Source organism: Helianthus annuus, chromosome 14, assembly GCF_002127325.2.
Source record: "Helianthus annuus cultivar XRQ/B chromosome 14, HanXRQr2.0-SUNRISE, whole genome shotgun sequence".
NCBI classification, from domain to species: Eukaryota; Viridiplantae; Streptophyta; class Magnoliopsida; order Asterales; family Asteraceae; genus Helianthus; species Helianthus annuus.
In genome coordinates, this window is record NC_035446.2 from 115490234 (window position 1) to 115496440 (window position 6207).

Genomic DNA, 6207 nt, shown 5'->3' on the forward strand with positions numbered 1-6207 from the left:
AGGGTTACATGCTATAATTTAAGTAGTGGGATTCACTCGCGCTACGCTGCAATAATTCAATTAATATTGATTGGTTCGTTATGTTATCAACAGCAATGTTTTAAAAACCGGTTTTTAAATCAAACCGGATTAGGCTAAAAAATGGTTCAACCGGTTGAACCGGGTTGTACCGAGCGGTTCAACCGGATTGACTAGCTACCTCAATAATTTCATAAATTACAACATCAACTCAAAATTTAATCAAAAAATGTATGATTACATATTAAAAGATGATCCAAAAGTAAATTTATAATAAAAAATAATCCAAAAGATAATCGAAAATCATTCAATTTTCCAACAAGCTCTTTTAAATGAAAGTGTATGATATGTTTAAGCCATTTGAGTGTTGAATATATCAACTATATTCGTTTCATACAATATTAAATAAGAATTTTTAGTTACGAATGATCATAATATATAAAAATTACATTAGATAAGTCACTTATATGATAAAAATAAGTAACAACTCAAACTATAATAACACTTGGCCCATACCGGTATTACGTTTCAAACCGGTATACCGGATTTTACCGCCGGTACAAACCTTATGCCGTTTTACTTATTTACCGGCGTGTTTCGTACCGGATTTACATCTGAAAACGGTAATACCGGTATAACCGGCCGGTATTTACCGATTTTTAAAACACTGATCAACAGTGGCGGACCCAGAAATTTTTTGTTAGGAGGTGTGGATGAGGTGTTCAACCATATTTTCAAGAGGTGCGGTCGGTTTTTTGCCTAAAATATACACTAATTTTTTTTTCCAATGGGTGTGGCCGCCCACCCTAGCCAAAAGCTAGGTCCGCCCATTGTTACCAATACTTGTTATAGAGACCTAAAGAGAAAACCTAATTAATAAAATCATGATATACCCAAAAACTTATAAACATGTGTTTTACACCGATTGTCAAAAAAGATATCGATACGTGTTTGTCATTGATGAAAAACCCATAAAAAATATCGGTACCACTTTCAATAATTCCGATACTGTTACCCATGTTAGTCGGAATCATTTAGGTTCGTCACAGTACCGATACGACACGGGGTTATGATACCGAAAAATATAGTTTATTATAAATAACATGTGTTTCATTCTAAAAGTATATTAGATCTAACCCCGACATGATTTTAAATAAAAGTTATATCGAAACGCGTCCAACAAAATACGCACACCTTAGTTGATTTTTCATCTTAGTTGATTTTTAATAGAGTTAAATGCCATTTTAGTCCCTGTGGTTTGAGCCATTTTGACAGTTTAGGTCAAAGGTTTTATTTTTGCCTGTGGGTTCAAAAAGGTTTCACTGTTGCCATTTTAGTCCATTTAATTAACTTCATCCATGTTTTTTTGTTAACGAGAAGGGTAATTCAGCCATTTTATATGTAATTATGTTAATTAGAATGGCAATTCGGCCATATAAAATGACCGAATTGCCCTTCTCGTTAACAGAAATAATGGATGAAGTTAACCTAGTGGACTAAAATGGCAACAGTGAAACCTTTTTAGACCCACGGGTGGAAAATGAAAACTTTGGACTAAACCGGCAAAATGGCCCAAATCACAGGGACTAAAATGGCATTTAACTCTTTTTAATATATTTAACTTATAATAAAAGACTACAAATAATGCCATATGGCATTCTCTTCTTCAATCCTCATAATCCTTTTATTGATAAATTTTTTAAATTTAATACACTATAAATTGATATTATTTATTCTTATCATTATCTGTATTCTAATAATATTTTATTAACTTACCAATAATATTATTCTGTAGAGACTAAACACAATATATTTTTAAAGTTATTTAAAATTCTAATTTTGATGTTAATCAACTATTACGTAATTTTTTTAACTTAATAATATTGGCTTAGAAATAAGATTCTGAGTATATGTAATACTAGTGGGAAACCCGCGCGTTGCTGCGGAGGCGATAATACGAGACGGGAATATAATTCAAACCTTAAAACAATATAAATTTATAATATATTAGGTGTGGTTCTCATTATCCGCCTATGCAAACAAATAACTTTGGCATCTTTACCATATCATAACTTTTGTAATGTGCTGTCATTACTGCCCAGGCAATTGTGGAGTAACTTATATATCATCAAAACAAAAATAAGAAAAATATGTTAGTGAAAGGCTAAAAATCTTGAACAAATGATGTTGACCAAATCGGGTCAATTTGATTAAATGTTATAACCATCAATTTCTTGATCCAATATCGGCCAAATGGATAAAACAGGATGAAAATAAGAAAAATATGTTTAGTGAAAGGCTAAAAATCTTGAACAGTTGATGTTGACCAAATCGGGTCAATTTGACTAAATGCTATAACCAGGACGAAAATGGCATTCCCATTGTGCCTCCACCACCTATGCCTCAAGGAATGCCTGCAGAACCTCAACCAAAGAAGCAACGACTTGATGATTCTATTTCTTAAAATCATAAATATTCTTTCCTGCATATGCTAGCTAGAAGTGTTTATTGATTTTTTTAGTTCACTAATCGATCAAATCGCCACAATATTCTTTGTTCAAGTCAAAGTTGTCAATAGCGATAGTAGCGATCGCTATAGCGTGCTACGTAGCATATAGGTCTAGTGTCGCTATTAGGGTAGTAGCGATGGATACCGAGAATAGCGACACTTAATTTTTTTATTTTTTTTCAACATAAATAGCAATTAAATATAGCTATAAGTAGCGTATAGGTCTAGTGTCGCTATTAGGGTAGTAGGACGGCTCGGCTTGTTTACACCCCTAAATAAAACTGCAAATGTAAATAGCAAAGTACCTTGTAAACAGCAGGGTGAACAAAATTGAGGCCGTAAAAGTTCATTTCAAGATGAGGAAGCTTTGTTTTATGTTCATATTGAGGGAGATGCCTAAAAAGCTCGACGCGGTTTCTGACCTCAGTTTGTTTTACAACTGCACGTTTTTTAGCTTTCTCTACACGAGTTGCATCATCAAACTGCATTCGTGGATGAGGGACGTCTTTTTTTTCTATCTTTATCTTTATGATCAACTACCCTTTTTTCTACTGGTGCAATGGAGGATGCGTTGTCTTTCTTTTGAACGCTGCTGGCTTTTCCACGCGTTACAATATAAACTAAAAATCAAAGAAAATAAAACAACACTCAGAAAACATGCAAATAAGCATGAACATGGAGCTTTATAGGAATGGTGGATGCCTTCTTTGGGCACAACCAAGTACAAATATTTGGGTTTTTAAGTCTTTCAACCAAGGGTGCAAACGAGCAGAGCTACTCGCGAGCTACTCGAGCTCGACTTGAAAAAAAGCTCGAACGAGCCAAGCTTAAACGAGCTCGAGCTTGGTTTTGAAAACACGCGCACAATATAAGGTCTGAATGAGGCTGAACTGTAAAATAAGTAAAAGAATGAACAAATATTAAATGGTTTGCTTGATTAAAAGGCTAATATGTAAAAGACAGAGATAAGAGTAATGCAGCTTTTGGTTGTACATAGAGTAACACGTCGCGTGCATGAAGCTCTCGTCGCGCACGTCGGGCTTATTAAGAAATGTCAATTCATTACTTACACTCTGTACAGCTAAAGATGTAGTATGACCAGTAAAAATACATACATAACCAAATCATATTTACCGAAGGCTCAAACATACATCAACCAATTACCAAACCCAATATTCCAAAAAACAACTCACATATATACTTTAAAAAAATCAAACAAAAACAAATTAGATTACCATGGTTGCAAAAATCAATGTAGAACCCTCAACCCAAACAGTCTCTTCTTGTGTGGAAGAAGTATTGACCTCCAATCCTGAAATGAATAAAAATATACTTCATTGGAATTAATAATAAGTAATCTCATATAAAACGTAAATAGAAGCAGAATATAATTCAATACTAAGGCTTTCTAATGCGTAAAGGGAGTAAAATTAATTACATACCTGCTGATACCTTTTTCTAGCCTGCTCCGTCTAAAAAAGAAAATTAACACGAGTAAGCTAGTAATAACTTTTAAAGTAACGACTTAGAAGGAACAATTTTTCAAATTAATTAACACTACTTTAATATGAAAAGAAAAAAAACACAATTCAAGATATATATGCAAAAGTGTTACCTTTACTTTCATTAATGTCTCGTTCTCTTCTTCCAATTTCACTGCTAAAGATTCCAATTCAGCTTGGTATGCCTGAACAACCACCCCATAAGAATCATAAAAACTTGACACCCTATTTAGAACAAGAGAGAATTAATTACCTGTTTGCGTTCTCTAGACCTTGCAGCCGACTCGCGATTCTTACTGTAGGCATGAATATGAGAGCTGATACATTATCAGTAATTCATTTAAAACAAATAACCAGTTGAATGAGAACAAATAACCAGTAATTGATAGAAACAAAACTAATAGCATATTTATAAGATTGAAATATCAAATCAAACGAAAAGAATAGGAGATAGCGGTGAGATTTTGGTAACAAAGAGATTGATGATAGCTTGCCCTAATTTCTAAAACAACTGATTGAATACTGCAAGTGAACAACGAAAATCAGATAAATCTTAATAATGGCACAATTAATTATGACCGGAAAATGAAAAACCCTTACCATCGCCGACGACTAATGATATTATCACTCTCAATTCCTGTTCTTCATGACTCTGTACCCGTTGATGACTCTGTACCCGTCATCGCCGGAAAATGAAAAACCCTTACCGTCGCCGGAGACTAATGGCATTATCACTCCCAGTTCCTGTTCTTGATGACTCTGTACCCGTTGATGAATCTGTACCCGTCGTCGCCGGAAAATGCAAAACCCTTAACGATTCATTTACATTTCTTTTAGAATTCCACGTGAAATAAGAAGAATAAGATTCTGAAGTATAAATAATCGCTAAACCCCAAAAGGAAGAGGATAATTGATTAAGGTAGGAAACCCTAGATCGATAATGGGGATTTGTATGGTATAGGCAGGGGATGGGAGTGGAAACGAAGGGACGTCTTCAATTTACAGGCTATAATGAATTTGCATTGGTGAAATCCCTATACTAACCCTGAAGTGTCTTAAAATTTTGATGAAACCCCATCTAAAATGGCTTGTATACTATTGTACATCATGCTTCAAAATTTATACTTGTGGTAAAATTACAATTGTGTACATCACTTCTCCTTTTTATAGTATTATAGATATTAAGGTGTTAGAAATAAGACTATAATTATATGTGATATATTAAGGTGTAAAGAATGTATTACGTTATCTAGTATATTTTCCTAAGCGTTACATGTTAGATTTTAGAATGTCGTATAATATTAACTGATTATGTATTATTAATTTTTACTATAGTAAATTAACTAGGTTATAACCCCGTGTATTGCACGGGTCGAATAAATGAATATTATATACTAAATAATAAAACAATATATCTTTAACAACCTCTTTTATTGCACGAGTTGAAGAAATATAATTTTATATATTAAATAATAAAAAGTTATATCTATAAGAACCATATTGTACGGGTTGAATAAATATAATTTTATATACCAAATAAAAAAGTTGTATCTTTCAAACCGCTTGCTTTACACGAGTTGAATAAATGTAATATTGTTTACCAAATAATAAAATAATACATCTTTAAGAAACCTCTTTATTATACGGGTTGAATAAATGTAATTTTATATAGCAAATAATAAAAAAGTTACATCTTTAAAAATATGTGTATTACACAGGTTGAATAAATGTAATTTCCGTTACTATATAATAAAAAATATATATCCTTAGAAAAATCTCGTGTATTGTACGAATTTAATAAATCTAATTTTATATATCAAATAATAAAAAAGTTATATCTTAAAAAACCTCATCTATTACACGGGTCGAATAAATGTAATTTTGTATAGTAAATAATAAAAAAAAAGTATATATATAAAAAAACACGTGTATTAAACGGGTTTAATAAAAAGTTTCGTAAAATCTATTTGATACCAAACTAAACTGAACGTTCAAATATATAGTTAATATCAAGAGTAAATTACGATTTTGACCCCTGTGGTGATATCACTTTTACCCTTTTAATCAAAAAACGAATCTTTTAACATCTGAGCCCACACCGTCTTTTTTTCTAACCCTTTTGGCCCCTACCAAAAGGGATAGAAAAAAAGACGTTGGGGTCCAAAAGGGTTAGAAAAA

At 32.4% G+C, this 6207-nt stretch overlaps 1 long non-coding RNA gene across 3 annotated transcripts; it reads right to left on the reverse strand.

Moving 5' to 3' along the window:
* Positions 1-2169: 2169 nt before the first annotated feature.
* LOC110909147 lies at positions 2170-5044 on the reverse strand. 3 transcript variants are annotated; one of them, XR_002575184.1, is made up of 7 exons: positions 4630-5044; positions 4283-4325; positions 4143-4214; positions 3970-3999; positions 3763-3839; positions 2833-3147; positions 2170-2432 (listed from the first exon to the last, which is right to left on the reverse strand). It is a non-coding gene; the product is annotated as an uncharacterized LOC110909147 (long non-coding RNA). The 3 variants fall into 3 exon arrangements; XR_002575182.2 differs by having other exon boundaries at positions 4283-4346; positions 4630-5043; XR_004878704.1 differs by having other exon boundaries at positions 4283-5043.
* Positions 5045-6207: the final 1163 nt, after the last annotated feature.